Below are 27,316 nucleotides of genomic sequence, written 5' to 3' on the forward strand. Positions count from 1 at the left end.
GTCCGTGGGGAGGGAGAGGGGCCTGTCTGGGTATCATGGGGAAGAGTTTCAGGGCTGAAGGCCGGAAGCAGAGAATTTCAGTACAGGATTATACAATGAAAATCAAGACTCTCTCCAGAATAGATCCATACATAGATGGCCAATTAATTTTCAACAAAGGTGCAAAGGCAATTTAATGGGGAAAGGATAATCTTTTCACTGGTGATGCTGGAACAAATAGACATTCATAGTCAAAAAAATGAACCTCCAACCAAATCTCACACAATATACAAAAATTATTTCAAAATGGATCATGGACCTCAATGTAAAGCCTAAAGCTATAACACTTCCAGAAGACAACATAGGAAAAATTTTTGTGACCTAGGTTTAGGCAAAGATTTCTTAGCTACAACACCAAACACATGACTTATAAGAGAAAAAAAGTGATAAATTGGACTTTATGAAGATTTTTTTTAGGTCATTGCTGAATTTTATTTATTATTATTATTTTAATTTTTATTGGAACATAGTTGATTTACAATATAGACTTTATCAAGATTAAAAATTTCATCTCTTCAAAAGATGATGCTAAGAGAATGAAAAGACATGCAATAGACTGGGAGAGAATATTTGCAAAATACCTACTTGATAAAGGCCTTGTACCAAGAAAAAATTTTTGAAAACTCTCAAAACTCAATAAAAAAAGAAAATAAACAACACAACTGAAAACTAGACAGAAGATTTGAACAGATAATTTGCCAAATTGTCAGATAATGCCAAAGAAGACATACAAATGGCAAATCATCGCATGAAAGATACTCAAAAACTTCATTACTAGGGAAATGCAAATTAAAACCACTGTGAGATACTACTACACCCCTATTAGAATAGCTAAATTAAAAAGACTGACCATACCGCATTCTGGCAAGGATGCAGACAGCAATGGGATATCAAATCTGAGTCAGATATAATTTGGTTACTTTCTAGAAAAAGTTATTTTGGAAGAGTGCAATATTGCAGAATAATGGTTAATTTGATGTCAGGAACCTAAAGCTCAGTGTCCTGCGTCAACAGTCCCAGGAAGAAGGGACCATTCTTCTAATCTCCATTTAACAGACAAGTGCACTGAGACCTGGAGAACCTGGATCACAAGATGAGTTAGTGTTGCGACTTCCCTGGTGGTCCAGTGGTGAAGAATCTGCCTTCCAATGCAGGGGACGCAGGTTCGATCCCTGGTCAGGGAACTAAGATCCCACATGCTGCGGGGCAACTAAGCCCGCCCGCCACAACTCCTGAGCTCGCGGGCCTCAACGAGAGAGCCCACGTTCCACAAACTACAGAGTCCACGTGCTCTGGACCCCGTGAGCCACAACTACAGAGCCCACATGCCCTGGAGCCTGCATGCCACAACTAGAGAAGAGAAAACCCAGACGCTGCAACTAGAGAGAAGCCCGCATGCCGCAGAGAAAGATCCCGCATGCCTCAACAAAGATCCTGCGTGCCGCAACTAAGACCCGACGTGGCCAAAAATATATAAAATAAATAAATCTTTTTTAAAAAGTGAGTTAATGTGAAAGGTTCCAGGCAGACGGGTCAATTCCCCAGCCCACGGCTTAACCCCTGCATCACCCCAGCTCACACTCACTTAGCGGCAATGCCATAAAGACCACACAAAAAGAAACGCTACAACAGCAAGAATGGAGAGGAAGACACTCCCCGCCTCCACGTACAGCCGGCATCTCACTGGGTCACTGTACAGAAATTTGGGTTAAAAAGGAAACCTTGGGAAGTTTGGAAACATAAGGAGTATCTCTAGGAAGAAAAGTGGGATTTGTCAGTGAATCTTTCTCTGTGCATAATTTAACTTCTTTCTTTGCCACCCTGAACCAGAAAAGGAAAAAGTTAAATATAGACTCTTGAGACACTTCCAGACTTGTGCAAATAGACATTAGGAAGATTGTTGAAGGTTGCAGAAAACTACAAAGTATAATTAAAATTTTGTCCATCGATTGCTATTTGCCAGGTACTCTTATAGAAGTTTTATGAGTGACAATTTTATTCAATCTCTAAAGGAAGGTATTATTTGCCAGATCATAGAGATGATGGCCTTCAGAGAGATTAAGTAACTTGCCTAAAGTCACACAGCTGGAAAGAGGCAGAGCCAGGATTGAAACCCAGGTTTGTCTGATATCAGTGCCTGTCTATTCCAATCTATTCACTGCTTCCACTAAGGGACTGACCTCTTGGATATACATATACACAGGCCTCCTTGGGCAGGTATGTGTCCTGCCTCTGTCCTATTTGTCTTTCATGCTTTCTGTTTATGTGATACTAAGAAGTACGTGTGTATGGCTTGCTCTGTAATTTCAGATGGCTGCCTTGTCTTTCCCCTGCTCCCCATCCAGCTGGCAGTTAATAAATACTACTTCCCAGGCAGGAATTACAAGCGCAGAATCATCCTCTCTCCTCCCACCCTCTTCAGCAGGTTGGCCAGTGTCACTAACCCTAGACAGAAACTTAAAACACAGTGACAACTCCAGCTCCAGACAAGGAAAGGGGCCCTGGCCCCAGCCCCCTCAAGGCTCGAGTGTTTATTAATATCACCTCGGGAAACCTCACACCTTCCAGCATTGGGGGGTGCTTCAAAACTCTGATCAGTGGTGGAAATGAGGCCACGTTTAACAAACAGCATTGTTTTCTGCCAGCGGCAAATACACTTGGCAAGAATGAAGACTTGGAACACGCGGGTGATGATTTTTAATTGGATGGGCCTTGTTGCTGTAACAAAAATCAATGTATTTCTGACGCGGCTGCAGATGCACTGATCCGTCCCGGCCCCGCGACGTGCCTGCGCCTGGGGGGAGGCGCCCCGCGGGCTGTGCGGGCCTGGGGAGCAGATTCCGCGTGCGCTCCCCCTACCGGATCAGGTGAGTGCAGGTGGGTGCAGGGCGCGGGGACCAAGGGGCTGCGTGGAGCGGCCAGCCCACACTCTCTGCTTGGAGGGTCTGCTGTTTCATGGACAGAACAGACCCTGCCGAGGATCTGCCACTTTAAATCAGGGGTGGCAAGCATCCCACACACACGACAGGGCTGAGCAGGAGGCGATGAGACAGGCAGCCTTTCAATGCTTTTGTTACTGGCTGGAATCACCATTGTGAGATATTAAAACTAAAACAACAAAACAACCTCCTGGACGTGGGTGAAAAGCGCATCTCTTCTCCCAGCTGGCAGCTGCCCAAAGTCTTTGGGAAGAGGGCAGTGTTCCTTGTTTGTCGTTTGTTTTTGTGTTTTTGGTTTTGCCGCGGAGGCTGACTGTCTACGAGCAAAGCAGGCGAGACAAGGGTTCTGTGGAGCCTTAAAGTTTGTTTTTCATTCAAAATGAAGCACTGAGGAAAGAGAAAAGTAATTGAGTACTCATACCATGAGGGGACCCTTGACCTAGTTTCACGGTTTTTCTCAAGAAAGACAATGGCGGACTTCCCTGGTGGCGCAGTGGTTAAGAATCCGCCTGCCAATGCAGGGGACATGGGTTCGAGCCCTGGTCCAGGAAGATCCCACGTGCCGCGGAGCAACTAAGTCCATGCACCACAACTACTGAGCCTGCGCTCTAGAGCCCGCGAGCCACAGCTACTGAAGCCCGTGCGCCTAGAGACCGTGCTCCGCAACAAGAGAAGCCACCGCAATGAGCAGCCCACGCACCGCAATGAAGAGTAGCCCCCACTCGCTGCAACTAGAGAAAGCCCGAGAGAAGCAACAAAGAACACAGAAAGAAAGAAAGGAAGGAAGGAAGACAGACAATGGCATGGCCTCTCTTGGTGTCCGGTTAAGGTAGGCAGAGTGATCCCTCCTGTGTGTGAGCCTGGAGGGGACCCGGGCCTGGAAAGCAGGTCTGGGAGCCTTGTGAGGCCCACTCTCAGGTGCCTGGCCCCAGAGCTGGGAACAGCAGCGGGCAGATCCTGGCCGAGGGCTACAGTCAGAAAATGCCAGACCTCCGTGCTCACAGCTCCAAGTGCTGGGCACCCAGGAGCCCAGTGAGGGAGTAGCCACCACTACACGAGATGTGTCTTCTGAGGACTTTTGGAAGCTGCTTCTAGATCACAGTACAGCCTTACAGGAAAGAAGAGGAGAAAGTCTCTGTAGCACCTGGGGGGGTCGCTGCAATTCCTGTGAATGGTGTCAAGCAGCCATTCCACTCTTCCTCACTGAAGAAGTCCCCCTTTCACATTTGATAACATCAAAAATAATTCAAAATATTTTATGGCCAGCCCAATTACAGTTTCTAATCTTTGTCCCGGGTGGGTGTTTAACACACACACACACACATATCTGAAGAAGAAATCTCAGACTTTGAACACCCCTAAGCCCACCTGAGCCAGGTTCCCTGGAAAATACCCTTGACGTATACATTACAAGTCCGAAGAAGCTTTGCTTGTAGGCTGGGTTGCATATGCTTCAAAGCCTCTGGTTTTCACAGCCACATATGCTATTCTCTCTTAGGGCATTGCTTTTGTGCAGAAATTTATCATATTTTTTTCATCAGTCCAGAAGTGAATTATTTTTTTTTAAATTGAAGAAAATCCTTTAAGCTGTTTTGGACTTACTCAAGCATGTAAAAAGGGTATTTTCCAACCGTAGTTCATATGCTTAGTATGTTCTCAGATGGCCTGAATCATCTGAATTTAAAACTTTGAATTGGGCCTCTTAGCCCAATAGCTAAGCATCTTTAAAAAGGTGCCATTTATGGAAAAAAATACGGTCATGAAATGAAGGGTACGGGGAGTTAGTGGTCCTGCTGGTTACAGTAATAGATTGAATAAACCTTAGTTTCTATTCTTGGCTCTGGAAAGACTATGCGTTCACTGCATTTGGCACATGGAGGCAACAGGGAGAGAGACTCAAGAACCTGGATATGAAGGAAATAAAATCTTCCTGTAAAAGTTAAAGTATGAAATCCACACATAAGACCAGAGCAAACATGTGCAAAGCCACCTTCAAGAAACACAACAGTTTACAAGCCGGACGCGGGTCAGCCAGGGTTGCACGGGACAGTCACGGAAGCAGCTGCGGCAGCTCATGTTCAAGCAAAGGGAAGACTGGAGGGGGAGGCGGCAGGGTACCTCTGGGCCAAGCCCTGGGGCATTCTGCTAGGTGGGAAGCAGTAGCGTGTACATGGCGACTGGGGTTTCAAACCCCTTCTTTGCCATTTACTAGCTATGTGATCTTGAGCCAGTTACTTAACCTCTCTGAACCGTCATAGCTTTATTTGGGAAAATGTAGATAACTGTACTTATCCCACTGCGTTGAAGAAGGATAAAATAGTAAATGTATCTAAATCACTTAGCAGAGGGGTGGCAGGTACTCTTGAGGTAATAGTGGACTTGATTACCACGGTGGGGTAATGGTCGGGGTGATGATGGTGACGGTAGAGCAGTGAGCCTGCCTCAATGCGGAGACACCAGGATGGGCTGGCAGAGCCTGATGCCGTTAGCACTGCCCACTAGTGAAACACACCAGGAACATATGGGTAGTTGAACAAAGTTGGGTTTCTTGGTACTCGTTGCCACAAGGGAGACGGCTTACCATGGAGAACCTCGGAGAATCTGAGTGAGGGGGGCTGGAGGGGGGAACTTACGTTAGGATTTGGGCTTGTGTTAGATGATGTTCGGGGCAGTCGCTCTGGATTGGAAACCAGAATGTTGAAACTGGGTATGACTGGGCATCACATTTTACATAAGACTGTAACTGGTAGAGAAATGGCCGTCACAAGCCAGGTGGGAGGGAGGAACATGTGGGTTGGTGGTTTAAACAGTGTGCTTATTTTTTTGTCTGTGTTTAAACATGAATATGGAGTGGCCTTGTTTTCTCTCCATCCTGGTCACAGAGTGACCTTGTTCGATGTTGGTGTTCAGTGAAATTGTGTTTGTTCAACAAAAGAACACCACGGCTGAGCTACGAGGGCCAGGCCAGCTCCCAGCTGACAGCTGCCAGGGCCTGCGTTTTTGTTTCTCACCATCCAGCCCCAGAATCCTTGCTCCAGTTCATCGCTCACCAAGTACCTCTTTGATTATAACTGGGTTTCCCACATACGGGACCTGCAGGGGACAACTGTGGCCACATGGACCTGAGTATTCCAGATCCGCGCAGTAATGTTACTGTTAAACCACATGAAATTGCCACTCTTCTAGGTAGAAAGCATTCGAAAATGGGCAATTTCACACAGTTGAGCCTAACTATTTCTCACTGTAGTTTAATAAATTGTCATTCTGGAGCCCTTAATTGTCTCCTAGGAGCCCGTTTTGAGAGGAAGGACTCTGGGTGTGAACGATTTGGGGTCTCTGATCCTTTAAGGCAGTGAGCTTGACCTTAAACCACACTCAGAATTATCAAGGTCATATGAGGCTCTGGAAAGAAGACCAGATTTTCCCCCATGGCACCTTCTTTAATTTATCAGAGGGAATCTGCCTCCATATAAACTTCCGCTGTGTCGGTTGGGCAGCGAACTCACTAACGTGCAGGATGACTGAATCACAACTACACAGGCTTGGGTGCTGCCCACTCTTCAGGGGATGGGGGGGGCGGTCAGCGGTGGTGGGCGCTTGCAGGAAACAAGTGAGAAACATCAAGACACTACCTGGGCGGGGAGCCGAGAATCAGCATTGAGCTTGAGATGGCTGCGGTCCAGGAAGGGCGACGTAAGCTGCCGGATGGAAACCACACGCCCGTATCACAGGTTCCTGTTACACGTCCCCAAGCCCGAATGTGAGCTCAGTGAAATCCCAGGGGCAACTGCTGCTTTAATTGATACTTTCACCTGGCAGGAGTCGTGGAGCGCATGAGCAGGTTAACAAAGTGAGGTGTACAAAGCCACCTGCGCTTTGAATGGTTCTATTATAAGGGCACTTGCTGAGGCCAAGAGAAGGAAAGCAGGGGTGCTGAGTTCTTCCAGTGTCCGGCCAGGCTGGGCTGTCCCCACCAGCGTGAGCACTTCTGGCCAGAATCAGTTACCTCCAGAATGTAGGAGCAGTTGCTAGAAGGCCCAATGGTGAGCACCTACTTTCCTGAGCCCAAGTTTGGGGAAGAGAAGCACATTAGCCTCTGTGGTTGCTGTTAACTAATTACCACAACCCTGGTGGCTTAAGACAGCAGAAGTATATTCTCTTGTGGTTTGGAGGCCAGTCTGGAGTCAAGGTTGGGGGCCGCCGGGGGGTGGGGGTGATCTGTTCCATGCCTGTGTCCTACTCTGGAGGCTGCTGGCAACCCTAGGTGTTGCTTGGCCTGTAGCCACATCACGCCACTCTCTGCCTCTGTGGTCACAGGGCCTCCTCCTCTCCTCTGTGCCCTCCTTCTTCTGTCTCAAATCTCCCTCTGCCTCTCTCTTATAAGGACACTTGTTGGGAATTAGGGCCCACCCAGATAATTCAGAATGATCTCACTTCAAGATCCTTAATTGCATCTGCAAAGACCCTTTTTCCAAATACAGTCATATTCACAGGTTCCGGAGATCAGGGCATGGACACATCTTTTGGGGTCCCCCACGCAGCACACTACAGGAGCCTGGAGCAGCCTGGGCTAGCTTCCAAGTGCCCTCCTGCCCCGGCCCTTCATTAATGGCCCGATGGATGTCTCTCAACTGGGCTGCTACTGCATGAACACTGCAGCCTTCTCAGTGGCAGGTGTCTTTATCCCCGTCCCACCCGGGTATGTGGAATTCCCTCCACTGCAGAATCCACCCCCACAGACACTTGCATGACCACCTTTTGAAACCTGGCTGCCTGGCCTCCTTCCCTCCTGCCCTTTTCCTCCAGCTTTTACCCTGAATGGGCCTGATACACAAGGTGCTGGGGATCCGAAGCAGAGGGTCCCAGACCACGCTCAAGGACCCAGGGTCTGCAGACAGACCGCTCCTCCTCCTTCCACGCGCCGGCGGGTCCCGGGCAGCTCAGCTCTCGGGTGAGCGTGCCCCGCAGCATCCCCGGTGCTCTCGCCCGTCATCCGGACACAGACGCGCACTACGGATGCTCCTCATCCTCTGGAACGGCTCCTAGTTCCTCAGGCAGCGACGAAGCACCTTTCAGTCACTGTTCCAGCCGTTAATTTAAGTGCCGGCGCAGCCTGGATGTCCTGTTCTCCTGGAGCACCAAGGCTGTCCGCACAGCCACTGATTTAAGAGACAATATCACTTGCTGCCAAGTTTATGAGGCAATCAACAGCCCCCGCATACTGATGACGGCCGAGGTGTTTGCTCAGCACATTTGCCGTGCACGGTTTATTACGAGGGCTGCGCTTTAAAGCAAATGAAACTGCAACTATTTTCATTTCCTTTGGTGGGGCCGTGCCCCTCCCCCAAAAGCTGTCTTAATCTATCTGATCCCTGGTCCCTCTTCCCGCGGCACAGGGATGCAATGTGACCGGCTGAGACCTGAGCTTGGTCGCTGTAAACTCCCCGTCCCCACTCCCTTGGGTCTTGGGGAGCCTTGAAGGGCTCACACTGCTGGGAGGGCCTTGGAACAAGAGGGGAAACGGGGGAGGCTCATTTTTCTGAGGGCCCCACCCGTGAGGCCAGCTCTCTGGCCTTGCCTCTCCTCCCTGAAGAGCACGCACGGTAATAATAGAACCTAGCGAGCCGCCAGCATCCACTCCCCGCGTAGCATGAACACACCAAATAAAATTCCTTTTCATCTTGAGAAGCTGGGACGCTACAAGGCTGGGCTGCTAGTCCGTAAAGATGAATCTTCAGAGCATTTACTAGCTGGACTGCCCCGTGAATCCAAACTGGTTTATGTACAAAATATCAGGAAGGTTCGGAGGAGGCGGCGAGGCCGGGTGGGGAGCACGCAGCAGAGATTGATTGCAAACTTTGTGCCAACTGAGCAGTTCCGCGCATGCCAGACAGCGAGAACAACACTTGAAAAATGTATTAGATTATCCAGAACACAACGCTGATTTATGGGCGCAGTAATCCCCATCTTGCCATCCACTTTCATAATAGAGAGAGATTAGGGCGATGGTCGAGCTTTGTTGGGATTGCTGGCTCGATCCCCACCCCCAGAGCCCCCAAGTCCACGATGAATCACAGGGTAAAATCCAGAGTTAGCACTTTTCACGGGACATCCTGATGTGGAGGGTTTTGAGATTTGAAGCATTTCTGAATTTGGAATGAAAACTGACCGCACGAGGAATTCGTTTTTTAAAAATCTGATAATACTGATGGTTTAACATCTAACATCACAAAGGGTTTCCTAGTGAGTGGGAGGAGGCAAGTCCCCCAGGAGCTCTCAGGCTGGGTTTAAAATGTGAGGTGCGCGTTGGGAGTGGCCAGGTAACTCACCTCCAGAGGCACCTCATGTAGTAGCTTAGCTGCCAGTGGTCCCACCTAGACATAACTATGGCCCCGAGCACATGGCATTTGGAGCCATCTACATTGGGAAGGACAAGGATGGAGCCTGCCTAGAGAAGATGACATGCACCCTCACCTCTGTCAACGCCTGTCTTTCAGTAGACATTAACCAACACCCAGGATGAGCAAAGCATGGTGCTAGATTCATGGGTGATGCCAAAAATGGGGGCCCCCTCTGTTGTCTACTAAGGGCTTTGTGAGACATTTGAGGAAGCAAGTCCAGCACCCTGCCCTCCAGAGCCTTACAATCCCAGCTGAACTGGGGCACAGGAACCAGATGCATGAGCGAATACGGAGCAAGTTCCCAAACCAAGTAGATAAGGAACTAGCATCTTGTCAAGTCAGGGGTGGGTGAGAGGGACTGATAACTCCTCGGGCAGGGGGTGAAGTGTGCTCAACGGGACTTTTCTTTCTGTGCAAAGGGCTCCAGGGAAGCACTGGTCATTGGAAGTTGTCTGGGTGGACCTGGCCCATCCCCAGAGCCGGCTCACCAATATTTTCTGCCTCTCCAGAATAACCATGACCCCTTAATCTGTCTTCCAAAACCCCTCTCTTCTAGAGAAATCTCATTCCCACGTTTATTGTTTTGAGAAATAGTTTATCTTTTTATCTTTTCTTCCATCTCTTGCTCATGCCCAAGGCCAAGACTGTTCAGGGACTACTGAGCAGATCTAGAAACTCTCCAGCAAAGTCCACTGTGCCCAAACAGGGTGGGAGAGCCTGCCTCTCTGCATATCCACTTCATCAGCAGGTGAATCTCTTAGGCCCCTAGAGGGGATGCTCTTGGGGTTGGGGGGATGGTGTTTATCCCACTACCCTGCAAGACTACCAGCTGCCATAGCTGGCTGGGTGAGGGTTGGCTCCTGCCCATTGGGCTGACCACGAGTGAGGAACAGGATGCCTGCCCTGGGGATCGACCAACAATATAGGATGATGAGATGAGAGGCTGTGCACCGAAGCTCATGGCACAGACAACAGGCACAGTCACCAGAAGAGTTGGGTGATAACACTGAGACCCAGTTGCTAAAAGAGAGCTTGAGGGATGTCTGCCATCACCACCATCAGTACCATCATCATCCCCATATATTCCATCACTACCATCACTAGCAACACCATCACCACCATCACCACTATCACCATTTGTTCTTTTTTTGGCCGTGCTGTGTGGCTTGTGGGGTCGTAGTTCCCCGACCAGGGAGCAAACCCGCACCCTTGGCAGTGAAAGCGCAGAGTCCTAACCACTGGACCACCACCAAGGAATTCCCACCATTTATTCTTAAAGGTGCCTGTGGGCCAGGCCTTTGCTAAGGGCTTTACATGTATCTAGATTAATCCTCACAACAACCCAGTGACTAAGGGACCACTATGATCCCATTTTATAGATGAGGGCACTGAAGATTAAAGAGGTCACCCAAATAATAAGTGTCAGAGCAGCAATTCAAGCCCATGTGGCCTGACTCCAAAGCGTGAGTCGCCACATATCAAACTGTCTCCCTTCCCAGGTTAGAGCATCTGCTTGATGCTGGTATCCTGAAGGTCTGACCTGGGGACATTGAAAAGATGAACCAGTTTAGGTCGTGGGCAAGCTGCAGATGTAGCAAGAGTGGAGATGTGATAGCTACATGTGTTCTTTGTATCATTCATTCATTCACCACTGATCTGGGTGGAGAAGGCATGATGAGGTCAAGGCTTTCCCTGGAGGAGCTCACCTGTGGCCCTTCAGGAGCCTCATATGGCCACGTCACTGCCCTCGCCTAGGAGGAACACGAAGGGCCCAGTGGGTGTGTCACTTCTCTGCTCTGAGAGCCACTGTGGGGCCAGGTGGCAGGAAGTCTCAGCATCCTTCACCTGATGCCTCCTTTCTCCTCTCTTCCCACCAACAACCTGAATACACACGTTACACACGCTTAAAAAAAAAGAAATACCCACACAAGACAAAACCCCAATCTATCTTGCCAAAGACATTTTCCCTTAGATTTAAAACCCTGTGTAATTTAAGAGATATGTAATTCATGTGTCTGCATTTAAACCATCAAAGTGCTTTTAAAAGAGCTATTTGAAATCTTTGGAGCTTTATGAACCTTTAAAGTTCTTTCTTTGAAACATGGGAATCACACACTGCCAAGAATAGAGACAGTCAAATACCAAAGGCTAGGGGTGGGTTCGAAACTCTAAATCCGTGACATTTCACTTTACAAAACCGAATTTCTCATCTTTAACATCCACTTCCAATTAGGAACGCACGCCGCCGACAAGGACCGCTCACACCTTTGCGCGCCCCTCCGCACCGGCCTGCCGAGCGCCCCCGCGGGACCCCGTCGTCTTTACTCCGCCGGCGGCGCGCGCAGGCGGCGCCCAGGGCTCGGCGATCCCCGCATGCGCGGGCGCAGGCCACCCCGGGGTGGGGGGACGGGGGGCGCGCCTCGCAGGGGGCGCCTTTTCTAACACCACCAAAGCGCCCGGGAGAGGGCACGAGTGTGCGGAACAGCGGCCGCCGAATTTCGCGCCCGAGGCTGGTTTATAACGCGGTTTCCTGGGTCGCTCGCCCAGAGGCGCCGAAAGGTTGGCCCGGGCGGCCTGGAATCTGCGCGTGGGCAGCGGCGACCCCGCCCTGACCCCGGCACAGGTGGTGCCTGGGCTCCCACCAGGCTCCGTGCCCGCCTTCCGCTGCCGCCCCGACCAGGTCCCTACAGAGCTGACCGCTCGGGAGGAGGAAGGGCGGGCGCGGGGGCGCCCGTCGTTGACCTTCGCGGGAAGTGCCCGCGGTCCGCCCCGCGCTCTGGAGGCGCGGTTGCGGGGAAGCAGGGCCTGCACCGCTGTCTAGGTTTGCGTGATTTAGGGCGGTGGACCCATCCCACGCTTCAGTCTGGGGGCAGCCGTCTGAGTCGTGGGTGGGCCCCAAGGGAGGCGACCTCGCGGGGCCGAGCCCGTGGTGTGTTTCTCCCTCCGCCGCCGCCTTGCCCGCAGGCGACTCGGAGGCGCGCGCGGGAAGGCGGGCCGCTGCCGCGCTGCGGCGATGGACCGGCCCCAAGCCTGCAAGGGGGCACTGGGATGGGGCCGCCACGTGCATCTGTCGTCCCAACCCCGCCGAAGACAGGGGCAGGGGAGCTGCGCTCCGAGGATGTGCCCAGCCCCCTCAGGGACCCACGCCCGCATCCCGCCCCCCTGCCCTCTCCCCTCTGGACCCCGCACGCCGCCGAGGCCACCCCGCCCCCCGCCCCATTCCGCCACAGTGGGAGGAGGCACCAGTGCCTCCCAAGGGCCTCCGTGCTCCTGACGCTCCGCCTTCCGCCTCCCCCTCCTCTCTGGCACTGGGAAGCCCCCATCGCTTCCCAGTCCGTTATTGTACCTCTGCACAGGGCCGTTTTACTTCTTCCACCTTCTGTCCTGCTCAGGACCGGCCTGTAACCCACCCCCCACCCAAAGGAAGCCAGGACTCCAGATTAGAGATGATCTGAGGAAGCCGTGCGGCCCGCAGTGTGGACTGGGCCTAAAGCAGAGGAGGGCAGCAGCCCAGGGACACATAACCGTCTTTGGCCTCAGTTCTCGGCAGAATCCTATTTTCTTCCGGTAACTGAAGGCGGGGGCAGCGCAGCACGCTCCCCGAAGCTGCCTGTCTGGCTTGGTCCTGTCCATCCCAGCTCTGCTCCTGGACCCCACCCCAAACCATCAGCTAGCAAATTCCAAGTGCCGAGGAATGCTTTTTTTTTTTTTAACTGTTATATTTGAGCGGCGGCTTAAGATTTTAAATGCTGGGCCTTTGGGTTCCCTTGCAGAGCAGTGAAGAAAGCCAAGGTTGATGTGACCAGGTTAAAACTGCCAGGCGAGAGGGGTCTGATGCCTGCCCACCTGGCCTGCTTTTGCATCCCACACCCACCCTCAACCTGATTTCCCCATCCTGTGTGTTTCCTGCTCCGTCCCAGGTCTGGCCACCAGCAACCCGAGTTACTTCCAGGTCACCACACCTAGGCCTGAGTCCTCACAGAGTCCTCTCTGGGTGGCTCCAGGTGGTTTTCCATGACTGTTATCACTCACAGGGGAACTTCACCTATCCAAAAGGAAGGAGAGTATCTCTGCCTTCACAGACCACCCCCCCTCCAATTTCCCCACTACTTCCAATAGCCTCAACCCCCAATTACTCCAGCGTCAAATACATGTGACCTAGGTTGACATCTTTCTCTCCCTTGCTCTTTTCAACACAAATCCAATCTGATCCAAATCCTGCCAATTCTCTCCTTGAAGTGTCACTCAAATCCACATGCTGTTCAATGAAGGTTGAGTCTCAAAGGCCAAGAGTGAGAGGAAGGGTGTTCCAGACAAGGGAACAGCACATGTGAGGGCAAAGGTCAGCGAGAGCACCCCAGGCTGGGAGCCCGCCAGCGGTCTGGAGTTCCCTGCTGCACGGTTCACCAGGCCGCCTGACCTTTGCCTCAGTGGTTTGGAAGCCAGCACATCCTTTCTAGTCCCCTGCCCTTCAAAAGCCTCCTCTCTTCTCGGTTCTTAAGCCTGCCCAAGAGCCCTTGGCGTCCAGTTCCATTTCCTGTCTCCACCACTTCTTGAGGAGCAAAGAGCTTCTGAAGTGCCCTCCCCACGGGTGAGGAGGACTTCCTGTGCACACACCAGAACAAACCCTAGCTCCTCTCGTGCGACACATGCCCGTGTCCCCTTAGCCTTTGAAAGCTGGGATCAGGCCACTGCCTCTCACAACAGAAGAGGTCCAACCAACCTTTTCCTTGACCTCTCCTCAACATCTCCTCAAACGGGCAGGTTTCCCAACCCCTCCACCACCACCCCCACGTGACCCCCATCCCTGAACCTTGATTCCTTGGAGATTCTGCTCACGGAGCAACAGGGTGTCACTCACTGCTGCTGAACCAAAGGCGGGATGATCGCCGGCAGACAGGAGAGCTCGCTCGCCTGTTTGTGGAGACCATTCGTGTTAGCGTCACGACCAGCAGCACCCCACCCGGTACAGAAACACCGCCCACCACACACGGCAAGGCCTCTTCCTAGAGCCAGCCTGGGAAAAAGGCCTGGCCGGCACTGTACTTTCACCTAGGCTTGTGTTTGTGGGAAATGACAGTATCTTCCAACGCAAAAGGCCACGTATGACAACTTGAGATCTAAGGATTCCCATGGCCCAGAACTCTTTACCATGTGCCTGTTAATACGCTTCCAGTTAAATACAGAGATTTTGGTAGCAGCCACCAGCCTTCCGATAAATCACCCAGAAAGGGAGAGGTCTGACCTGGGGCCTTGGGTCCTCCCATCACCATGGAGATGCAGTCACCACGGCACGGAAGTAGAGCCGGTTGTTGACCTGGTCCAAGTGTTTGGAGGGGACGGTCCTGGTTGGGCTCACTCTGCCATCAGTGCCCGCCCCACCTGGCTCACTTTCTTCTTCCCCAGCCTGTGAAGTTCTGCAAGTTCTGTAGAGCTTTCTGAGGTTCCCCATGGGAGCTCCTCTCCCAGCCCCAGGGTGGAGGGCCAAATGGTTCAAAGGCTGATACTCAGACCGGAACTTGGGTCCCACCCTTTAGAGGCAGTGTGATGCAGGACAAGTCCAGACCCTTTGAGCCTGTTTCCTCCGAGAAGGGAGGAATAATAACCCAGCACCTTGCCTACATCATCACACGTTTAAAGGAGATGAGGTCTATGAAAGTCATGTGTAAATTATAAAGCGCTATACAAATATCAGTTATTAGTGTGGTCCTTCACTTCCTAACGGTCCCCAGGGACTGGAATATGAGCCCGTAACTTACAGAATAACAAGAATAATGAACGATCATGAAATGCTTACTGCTCTGAGGAACAACGCTTCATGTGAAGTACTGAACTCAATCCTCACACGGATCCTGTGGGGAGAGTACTACTGGTGTCTCCACGTACAGGTAAGGAAAAGAGGCGTTAGCCACTTGCCCCTCGTGGGAGCTCTAGGTCACCAGTTGGCCAGCACAGACGTGGCCACTGTTTGCAGAGAGTCCATCTCTCCAAGGCTGCGTCCTCACACTACACACAGCACGTGTGTCCACACACACACACACACACACACACACACACACACTTCACTCGCCACTTGGGCCCTGTCGCCCCTCGAGGCCTCACTGGGCCGGGAGGTATTTCCCCGCAAGTATAGAGGCCCATCCTGTCCCAGAGGGTCGTGTTAAGAAGTCCGGCTCCACGGCCTGGAAGCAAGGCCCGGTCCCAGATGGCTGAGGGGACACGTGGATGGATGAGAGGTCTCTCGGTCGGTCAGGCGGCCTGGCCTCTGAGGTATCTTTTGCCACTGACCAAAATCGTCACCAGGGAGTCCCTATCCTCCCCACCCCCACTTCCTCACCCCAGCCTTGGAGTACAGACTCTTGGGGCCCCCGCTGGGTTTCCAGCGCACCCCTGAGTTTACTGCCGTCAAAGGGTGGAGGTGAGGGTCGCGGCAAATGCCGCATCTACTCCCCGCCCTCAATCCAGGGGTGGGACCACAGTGCTCGGCCACACGGCCACTCTCCTCGCCCCCGTCTCCCCACCATCCCCTCGCCGCCCTCAGGTTCCTATACCTGGACGCCAGCGTGGGCGGTGCAGGCCCCCCCAGTCAGCGCTCCTCTCCGCTTACAGGGACCCCGCGCTTCCCAGCTCCAGCCCCGCCCGCCCAGGCGGAGGCCAGGACCGCAGGCCGCGGGCATTCTCCTCAGTCAGAGGACATCCAGTTCTCCGAGCCTTCCAAGGCGCACAGAAAACTCTCTGACCAAAGGCAGCCCCGTGAGGCGCGCCGCTGTGTAGGGGGCGATATTTTTAAAGCAAAACTCCCGCGACACCTCATGCAGGTGTTAAACCGGAGACATCTCAGGGAAGGGGATGCGCTGTGCTAGTCACGGCCACGCAGTCACAGCGCACTTTTCGATATGAGTTAATTTTTGTAGCGGATTCTGGCCGCTGAATGTCTTCGTTTAAAACATACATATACATGTATTCTGTTCAGTGTTTTAATTAGGCCCAAAGGAATATACTTTCAAATTTTGGTACACTCCATTTGTTATATTAATGAAAAGCCACTTTAAATCAAGTCTCATGTTGATATTTCATTATGTATGCTGTTCTCACACATCTCTAGAAGAGATTTATGTTATAGGTAGTAACCACAAATACTGGCAGCAGACACGCTGTTAATTTAAAATGTAAAGTTTTCTTTTGAGGTGCAGCAAAAATAAAAGGTTGCGCTCTCCTCCCGTGTGGCTCACTTCCCTATGAAGTGGCTGCACCTCGACTGGCAACCAGAAGCCAGCAGTGCCCCCAGCCCTCACCCGCTCCGGAGGCCTAGCCCATATTCAGGGACCTGATGTTCACGCCAAGATTCACAGGGCTGCAGACAGAATTCAGTGCAGGGTCAGAGCCCAAACAGAGGGGATGGGCAGCTAACGCTGCCTGCCAGGCGTCAGCAACAGGGAAGGAAAAGATCTGGGGACCTCTGGGACCTGCCCTGCTGTGGTGTAGCTGAGATGCGCTCGCTTGACTGTGGCTCAGGCCGTCTGCACACACGAGGACACACTCAAGCTCAGCAATGGTGATATTGTGCATGGCGCCGCCCCCAACCACCTGGGTGACCTCGAAGGTGGTGCTGGCTTTGCCCTTGGCTATTGCTGAAGGTTTCCAGGTTCCAGGCACTGTGCCAAGCATGTCAGCCACATGCCATCGCGTTGAACCCAGGCCACCTCCCTGGGACGTAGACGGCACCGCCCCAGCCCCGAGCGGCAGAGGAGAAAACCGAGTCTCACAGGGCCAATGGGTCGTGGAGTTAAGATCTGAGGCCAGGCCCGGGACCCCTGACCACCGTGTCCCACCGAGAGCAGGTTCTGCCTGAGACAGACCTCCAGTCCCTACTGCTGTTGGGATTTTGTGACATAAACCGGGCTTAGTAGCTAAAGAAGAAGGCCACTGCTTTGGCCTTCAGTCATGGCTGCATGCGAGGTGGGTCAGCACTGTCCACTGACATCGAACCTTCAGAGGTTAAGCTCCATTCTAGACGTGTGTCCCTGCACTAAATCTTACCTCAGCGCTCACAAGCAGTTTGTTCAATCATCTCTCCCCGCCTCAGCAGGCGGAAAGTAACCCGCACAGAAAAATGCAGCAGGAAGATGACTTTTCTGGACTGCTCGGAATCCTTGGGCATGTGATTTAACTCTGACTGCCTTTCCTTCTCTTTTAGGTGAGGGAGGTGATCATTGGGACGAGTGTGGTATAAACAGCAGTCAGGCCACGCTTCTCTTGTGGCCTTCAATGCCTTACAAACTGACTGACATTATTTCCTGGACCCTCACGATGACCCTCTGCATCAAGGTGTTACCCTTATTCCTGTTTTACAGACGAGCAGTTCTCGGAGAGGTCAAGTGACAAGCCCCACATCACACACCAGATGTGGGCTGTCAGGGGAGTACAACGGGGCCAGCAGAAGCCCCAGGTCTCTGCTGACTGACACCTGTGATTTACAACTTCCCTGGTGTCACTGGCGGTGGGTGGGGGAGTGTCCTGGTTGACTTTTTAATGTCTTATGATGGAAAAAGGGATTTCAGACAATATTCTGCAGCTTAATTTTTTAAGAGAACTTTTAAAGGTAAGGCAAATATATTATGCCTGGCTGGATGGTATTCAGTACCATATGCACTAAAATGGCCTCTTTATAGAAAGTCAAGTATGGCAGTCAGGTGACTGAAAGAGTATTCCACACAATGTTTGGAATCCGTATTTGAAAATCGTAATTATTAATAGCACATAATATAATTTGTTGAGTACTTACTCAATGTGGCCCGGTCCATCGTATCGTCAAGTTGTACACACTTGCCTGCCAGCCCCTCCATCCAGTCACACCGGCCTGTTGACAGAGGATCATGTCAAACTCTTTCCCACCTCAGGGCCTTTGCATTTGCTATTCCATCTGCCTGGAATGCTCACCCCTGGGCTTTGCAAATAGAGGCTCCTTCCCAGGCTGCCAAACTCCTGGAGCCCATCTCTCACCACCCAGTTGGCCCCTTGGGATGCTCTCACAGAGCACTGGCTTTTTCTTCCCAGTTATCCACCAGAATCCTGGACTTACGTTACTTCTGTATTTACTTATTTGTTTTCCTTCCATCTCACTCAGGGTTGTCAGATAAAATATGGGATATCCAGTTAAATTTGAATTTCAGATAAACAACAAATATTGAATTTTACACTAAAGAGAAATTCATCATTTGTCTGAAACTCAAATTTAACTGGCCATTTTGTATATTTATTTGCTAAATGTGGTGACCCTATTCCCACCAGCCCAAAGGCTACAAGAAGACAGAGACTATATGATCCAAGAATGTACTCCCAGGACCTGGGTCACAGTAGGTGTTTCGAAATTATTTACTGAACACACCTAACAAGTGGCTGCTTGGAGATTCCAACCCGACTAAGCCGCAACCGCAGCCCATGCCCTTCCTGATGGTGCACAGAGCAGCCTCGCCCTCCGGTCAGGTCATCACACCCGCATCCCCGCACAGCGTAGCCACACCCCCGGCCGTCCTTAATCCCCAATCCCCACTGTCAAGAGACCAGGGTCCAGAGCAGATCAGGAAAGGTTCTAGTAAACCATCTTAGGGATACTTAAAACTGGGCAGAAAACAAGAGAATAGGAGGGAAAGGAATTTTAGGAGATGAAACTAGACCATCGATGTATGTGGGTGATTTGCAGGAAGAGGAGGCTGCCAGTGAGATGGGGGTATGTGCAGGCAGGGAGGTGACAAGAGGCAGGGGTCTGACCTCATAGGACCTGTGCATCTATTAGAGGTGCCCTTCGCCATGGAGACCAGACAAATGGGCAGCAGGCCCAGGGAGGCAGGAAAAAAGGGTTGTAGGGACGGATGTTCAAGGAGAGCCAGAGAGTTGAATATGCGTAAAGTTCCCGAACGAAGACTCAGGGGCTGCAGATAACTGGCCACGTACCCAAAGGAGAGGCGCATGGGGGAAGGAGAGGGGTTGCGTACCAGGAGGCCGGCAGCCGTGAAGCCGAAGGATAGGCGGAGTTAAGGGAAGGAGGACAAGGAGGAGATCCTTGTCAGGTGGCGTCTGAGCTACATCTTCCGGATGGTGGCATCTCCTGGCCTGGCGTGGGAGGCTCCAGCTCCAAAGGGCACGGCGGCAGCACCCGCCTGGTGGTGACGTGGGGCAAACGCGGTACCGTGTATCTGCTCTTGCAGTGGCCCTGGATGAAAGAGCAGCTACAGATAAAAACAGCGAACGAGTGAGCATTCCCTGGTGCAGACCTCTGACCCCTTTGCCCTAAGACTTCTGTCTGGACCCCCCAAGGCTTGCAGGTTCCTGAGGGGGATGATGCTCTTCTCGGGCCCACGGCCTCTCCAGCCTCGCTCCGGGCCCCTGGCCAGCTCTTGCCCTGTGGTCTCTGACCGGTGAACTGCTTCCCACACGCTTGGGGCTGCTTCCCACTTGTCCCACGGTGCCCTCTGGGCTTGACTATGTCACCTCCTCAGAGAAGCCCTCTCTGATACACCGACATGGGAACCTCCTGTTTATCCTCTGTTGTGTCACCTCAGTATTGTCCCTTTATAGTATGGGCTCCCATGTGTAATTGTTTTTTCACTTTTCTTCTTGTTCACTGTCTCCCCCACTTCACTGAGAAGCCCTGAGGGCAGTATCCAAGTTGGTCTGTTCACACTATAAACACAGCTCCTGGTTCACAACAAACATCTTTCATCTGTCTGTCTATCTATCATCTATCGTATTCCAGGCATATATGTATGTAATATGCAATATATAATACATATATCATAAATGTATAAATAGTAAATGACTGACTCTCCTTCCTTGGACTCCCAGATCACTCTGCCTGTTAGTCTCTAATTTTGTCATGATTCTCATTATTTGACTAACTGCCCTATTTCTCATTGAACACACTCCCGCTAGACCAGGGGCTTATCTCCACTCTCTGTCACCGCCCGGGGCTGCCCTGGCAGGTGCTCAGTCCTGCCCTGTCCACCTGACCTTGACACTGGGCCCCCCTGGGTTTTCCCTGGTTCTGATACCCAGGCAACAGAAGGAGAGAATGACTGTTTGCTGAGCTCTTGCCATTCCAGGCACTGAGCAAAGGACCCACAAACTTCACCCCATTTAATCTGAGACCCATATGAGAGTTCCCATTCACAAACAAGCACACTGGAGGTGAAAGTTTAATTTGCTCAAGGTCTTTCTGACTCCAACACCCGCGCCCCCCCCCCAGTTTATCCACGTAGAACTGGAAAACTGGGTTTTCTTAAATTTACGGAATTATTAAAAAGGACTTTAAAAAAAGGGCTTTCTCTGAGCCATCACAAGAATCCCAGGTGTTAACAGTTCTGAACCTTGATAGTGATACGTGTTTGTAAAACTACCTGTCACTCTCTTCCCTGGAGGCCCGAGCTCTCCCTGCTCCCCCAGCCCCGGCCTGCAGCTCTCTTCCCACACTCTGAATTTGGGGAGCTGCCTCTTGGTGTCTGAAAGGGGCATTTTGTCTGCTATGACCCTGAGCCTGAGCTGAGGCATCCCACCCCAGGTCCTGCATTAAGGAGGCTTGTCTGGGAACCGAGGCCGCAGGGCAGTGGCCACCAGCCAGCGGCGGCCAGCCCTGAGCAGACCTGCACTTGTGAGCCCTGACTCGCGTACTTACAAAGGTGCTCGACCCCCACGTCTTCAGCTGAAGGCAGCCTGAAGCTAATGCGTGTTTGCCAGTCCACTCCACTTCTGGGCATGCAGGAGGATGGACAGCATTGCAGGAGTGCCTAGATTTTTCTCTTTCACTAGCAGCGCTCCTTGACCCGGCTGCAGCCTTGACTTCACCTGTCGCAACAAAACAGCTGTTTTAGGTCCTTGGGAAACCAGCCTGGGAGAGCCAGCGAGAGACCGCAGGCCTGAGAGGTCGCCTGAGTCTGCCGAGAGAAGCATGCATGTGCACACGCGTGTGCGAGGGGGTGGGGAGAGTATGCCAGGCAGGTAAGTGGTAAATTCCCGGACCATGTTTTCCTGCTGGCCTGGGAGTGCAGGCTGAAGAGCAGGACACTGAATTCTGCTCCCATGCCCCCGAGGACCCCCTATTTCAGGAGGCTGTGGCCCCAGGCCCAGAGAGCCACAAAAGGCCAGTGGGAGAACATTCTTCCTGAAGAAACCCCAGGCCATGTACGGGAGTGGGGCCTCTGCGGGCCAGCTTTCCGGGGCCGACAAGGCCTGACAGGACCTGGCAGACAGTGTAATGAGGTTCCGCCCAGAGCCGCCTGAAGCTGATGACACACTGGCCCTGGGGACGTGACTTCAGTGGGCAGCTGCCTCAGTGTCCACTTTAGGCAACATGTGAAAGGAAAAGAGAGAGAGAGGAGTGGACTTGCTTACTGAGCGATATTCACATTTGTGTCAAAAAGTACAAATTAAAAGAACCAAGTAAAAACTGGTAGCCCCACCTCCTAGTGATGGAAATTGTTAATATACTGCAGAATATGCTTTCAGATCACGTTCTCTGAGTGTGCACGTGAGCAGGTATGAAACGGCTTCCATTCTTCTGGAATCTACTTTTCTTATTTAAAAATAAATTCTTCCATGTCACAAAATTTACGTCTACATCTAAGTCCCCTGCATGGATACATCATCATTTCCTCAACCAGTAAGTGGGGGAGGCTGGCCCCCATTAGGCATTTCTGCACAAGTTAGAACTGCCCACACACAGCTTCCTGGTGTGAAAGGCAGAGACCTCAGCCTGGTCCTTTCCTCAGGGAGGGACTGGCTCCCACTCACACCTGTGGGTCTGATTAGCCACCTGACTTGATTATTCAACTGTGAAACTCAACCCAGGCAGACATTTGAAATTCAAGTTTTCCTGGAGCTATGCTAATAGGTTTAGAGACCTGGGCAGGCTGCTGATGAGGGGAGGGTGACAGCAGAGGGGAAGATTTGAGCTCTTTGAAATGACCTTGGGGTCAAGAGGTCATTTGGTCCAAGTGATTCTTTTTGCAGATAAGGAGACTGAAGTCAGAAACAATTTTATAAAAGATTAATAATCTTGTGGAGAAATTGACAAAGGATACACATAGAAATTTTCCAAAAGACAAAATATAAGTGAGTTAAGAACATATTTTAAAGTATTCAATCTTGTTGACGAAGAAGTGAAAACAAAACAATAAAAGGTCTTTTTTTTTTTTTTTTTTTTTTATGGGTGCATGTATGTCAATATTTGGAAGGAAAGTAGTATAAAGAAGAAAACAAATTATTTGTAATTACGCCACTGGAGATAATGCACTCTTAAAAATTTTGGAGTATTTACTTCCATTTTCACACATTTGTAATCGTATCAACGTGCTTTTGTTACATAAACATTTTTTCTTGTTGCCTATTTAGTCTTTTTATAACCACCACTTTTAATGGTTGCATATTATCTAATCAAGTATGATGTTCCTATCAAGCACTCCAATGTGTTTAGTCGTGTAGAGTTTTTTGATTTTTCCAAATTATATGTATGAAGTTCAGAACTTACTGGAAAGTTGCAGGTACAGTACACAGAACATTTTTCCCCTGAACCATTTGAAAGTAAGTGGCTGACAAGATGCGCATCACCCCTAAATACCTTAGTGTGTATTTCCTACAAACAAGGACATTCTTGTACGTAATCCTAATTTTACCACCATGAAAATCAAGAAATTAGTATTGATCACATAATTACCATCAGATCCCATCCAGGACACTTTCACTGGCGGTCCCAGGGATGTCCTTTGCACAGAAGAATCCAGTTCAGGATCACACGCTGCATTTGGTCTCCTCCAGTCTGGGACATTCCTCAGCCTGTTCTTGATAAAAGGTCTTTTTTGTCTATCAAATTTTGGGGGAAAAAAGATAGTGCTGGCTGGGTTCAAGGAACTGGACCCTTTGTACATGTCCATTGGGATTTTCCAAGATGTGATTTCCCCGGAGTGTACCTTGGTGATGTGTCCAAATAGCTTTAAATAGCATCATCCCACTTGATACATTGTTTTTACAGGAATTTATTCTAGGAATTTATCTTAATGAATTAATTAGAGATAGTCACAAAGATTTATCTTCTAGGATGTTCATTGCAGCATTTTTTATGGTGGTGAAAATTTGGAAAAAGACATAAATGTCCAACAACAGGGGATTGGTGAAATAAATGGAGCCCTAGGCAGCCACTAAGATTCAAATTTTAGAAAAATTACTGACATGAAAAGGCTCATGATATAATAAATTTCAAAATTTGCTTATAAAATTCAACACTTTATTCAAGTAGATATTTCTGAGTGCCAGAATTACAGGTAATTTTCATTTAAAATTTTTATCTCTATGCTCCCATACTTTTCAAATTTTCTATAATGGACACATTTTTTAACCTCTTATTTTAAGAAAAGGGCACAGAAGGAAGATGGGATTATGGAAGGGAGGCTGCAGGGAGTGAAGGAAATAAGTACTGTGAGGTTATGTGCTAACTGCTGCCGCTGCCCATTAGCCAGCAGCTGCGGGGTCAGGGGCTCAGCCAAGGCTGTCCTTCACGCCCGGAGCCCCACCGTGCCCAGCACCCACCCAGTGGCTCTGGGTCCTGCACCCAGGAGTTCAGCCTGTCGGCAGACCCTGCAGAATAAGACAATGGTGTTGAAGGCCAAGGGCAGCCTGCAGGCCTCAGTTTGTACCTGGTTCAAGTAATAAATAGACCCTGAATGGATTTTGGTTCATTCGGGTGGTTTCTGGCACCCGGTGCCTCTGCCTTGTTTCCATACCTTCTTGTTCCTGGAACTATCTAGAGTTTCACTTTTCCAACATCCCAATTCCCTGCCCCAGATTCGGACGAGGGAGAAGTGGGTGGGAAGTACTTTCCACTTGGTTTCCTCCTCCCCCTGCTGGGTAAGACTCGCCCTCCCTTCCTGACACTGAAGGGCCAGCTCCCAGTTCCCAGGGCCTCCCCACCAGTCTAGGTGGAAAAACCGAGCAGGAGCCCTGAGCCGGGAGCAAGGGCGGAGGATGGGCTCACGGGGCACCGGATGGAGACTTGGGGCAAAGGCGGCAGCACAGAGGACCCAGGAGCCCTGCGATGGCGTTACACACCCCCAGGCCAACGGGGGCCACCCCTCTCCGAGCGGTAGGGCAGGGGGCACCGGTCCGAGGACAGGTGCAGACCAGGCGCGTTTGAGGTAAAGAAGCGGCAGGGGTTGGCGCTTCCACCTGACTCCAAGTGGTGCGGCCCCCTGGCAGGTGGAGGAAGACCACACCAAGAAGAGGTAGAGAAGGAACATTCAGGGACCAAATTCTTCCTAAATCTAAACCACGTTGAAAACAGGAGGCGAGAAACCCGTCTGCCCTATTAGAAGTATGTTCCTCAAAGGAACTCCTCCCGGTTAGTCCAGCGGGGACAAAACCCGTGCCATCGCCCGCTGGAGCCGCGCGTGCTCCCTGCCAGGCGCCGCCAGGCCCTGAAGTTCGCAGCAAGGGCACCGTCCCCATCCTGGCCCCCCTCCGGAGACGGTCACCGACACAAACGCACACCTGGACCATGTGGCGAAGCCTGAGGGGTGCCGTCAGGGAGAGAGGGCAGCGGGAAGGGGAGGAAAGCCGCCTGGAGGAAGCGGCGGCCTGGCCGGCCCCGAGGGGAGCCACCGCCTCCCCGGCTTTTGCCCACGTCTAGCGGCGTCCACGTGAAGCCACCTAAGGGCTCAGTTGCTAACCAAGTTCCAGCAGAGGGCCCTTGATTGCCCTCTGGAAGGCTAATTCGTCCCTGGATTGGAGCGTCTGCGGGGCCTGCGGGACAGAGGCGCCAGCAGGCAGCACACACAGGGCGGCTGGCACGGGGCTGCCTTCTGCCGGCTCTCTGAAGGTCGCTCTGCGTTTGATTGACAAGTGCCATATGTCCCAGTGCGCAGGGCTCTGGCCTCTCCTCTGAGCTCTTTTTCGCGTCTTTTAAAGACAGGTTCCTCTTTGATTTCATACATGTGATTTTATCAGTCCCTGTTCTGCAATGGGCGGAAGTGCACGAGTCTTAACCCCTCGACCTGCACGAGGGCTGAAGGCCGGCGCCACCTGCCCCCTCACCCACCCAGCCCAGCCACCACGGAGGCCCCCGCCCCCCAAAGGCGCTGCTCCCCTTGGGCAGCGGGGGTGAGGGGCCTTGCGAACGCTGTGATGGGGCCTGGAAATCCCAAGGCCTCCCCAGACTCAGCCAGCTGCAGGCCCCAATGGGACGCTGCTTTGGCCTTTAACTTGAATAGCCAAGCCCCCCGGGCGGCGTGCCACCAGGGTCTGCCGGCTCCTGAGCAGCGGGCCCCCTCCAGGGACGCCGGAGGGAGGGCCTTTCCCCGCCTCCCCCATCCTTGCGGCTGGGATTGCTGCCCTCGTTTCCTCGTCCCTCACAGCCACCCCAGACTGCACCCTCGGCACCTCCGTCCCCGTCCTCACCTGGCTGGCCTTCTCTTCTCCAGGCAATTCTGGAAACTTCTAATTGCTCTGATGAGTCTTAGAGGCACGTTGAACATCGTGGCTCTCCTTTCCTCACTTAGTCTGCTGGCTGGGAAGGCTCGGCCGGAGGACCAGCTTGCTCCCAAGGGGTAACCGCAGGGGCAGGATGATTAGAAGCCGTGAAAGCTGTCAGGGAACGCAAGTGACGGCCCGTCACCGCGCTCTAACCACTGCCTGCCTGCTTCACTTGGTCAAAAACAACGTCCTCGTCCGCACGACACTCCGACACCTGTCTGTCCCCGCAAGTCCTTCGGACCACGTCTTCACCTGCTGTCAGAGTTCTATTCTTTAGGACTCCCTGAGTCTTCCCCAAGTAACTTGCTTTCTTTCCCTTATTAGGGGGCCCCATTTGTTCTGTCATCCATGCACTCTACACCCACCTCGAGTCCTGAGCCCCATCTAGGAGCGCCCCTGAGCCCCCATGACCACCCACGCCGCCCTCCCAGTGAAGCACCCGCGCCCGCAGAAGCCCTGTTAACCCGAGGAGCTGTCTGAAGCGTCGGCAGAGAAAGAACTCCTTCTGGCCACACTTCACCTGGAGCACAGCGTGTCCCCTCCCCATCCGCCAAACCGCATGAGGCCCGTGGGCAGGAGAGCCACACGGAGGGGCCCACAGCTTTCACAGTCCACTCCGCCACGACGCAGCCCGTCCCCTTGCCAGTGTCCCTCCACTGCCTTGGCACGATTCCGGCAGGAAGCTCTGAGTGGGCACTGGTCCAGGGGCATGGCTGGCGTGTTCTCAGCTGCCACCCTACTGTGGTCTCTGCCCTTTTGCTGAGCCTGGTTTTCTTTCTGTTGATTCTGTGAGCCACTTGATATCCTTCTAATAAATCGCATCTCTGCTTGAATTAGCCCATGCTGGTTTCTGCCGCTGGCAACCAAGGGCCCTGGCTGGGCCCACAGCTCCCTCCCAGGGCTGCTGGAAGCATCGATGGCCTGGTGGGGGAAGCACGGAACGCTGGCAAGAGTATCCAAGGGTTAGGTGTCCCATCTCTACCCTCTCCAGTGCTGGGGCAGACTACCTAGTTCCAGGTTCATTACTGAGGTTTTCCTGCTACTGGTATTATTAACATTTCTGGTTCCTTTGGGTTACTGCAGACTCACGAGTCATGGAATGCTGATGAGACTCTCTTTACTGCACAGAGTTGCACCCATCACCTCCCTCCACATAGCAGTGAGGGTTATTCACAGGGGCCTCCTTGGGAAGGCTTGGCGCTGTCCATTACCTGTGGTCACTCCAGACCATCCCTCTCAAAAGAAACCTCGCTGCATCATCATCGCCCTCCACGGTGTCCTCCCCTGGTGACACGTCTGCATTTGCGCCCTGCCGCCTCTGAGCAGGGCCTGGCCATAGTGGCCACCACATCCTCGGGCTGGGCCCAGAGACTGGTCCTTCTCGAGAAGACAGATCCTGCTCACTTCCAGGCTCTGGAAGGA

This window comes from Balaenoptera borealis (genome assembly GCF_965194805.1).
Source record: "Balaenoptera borealis genome assembly, chromosome: 9".
In the NCBI taxonomy this organism is placed as follows: domain Eukaryota; kingdom Metazoa; phylum Chordata; class Mammalia; order Artiodactyla; family Balaenopteridae; genus Balaenoptera; species Balaenoptera borealis.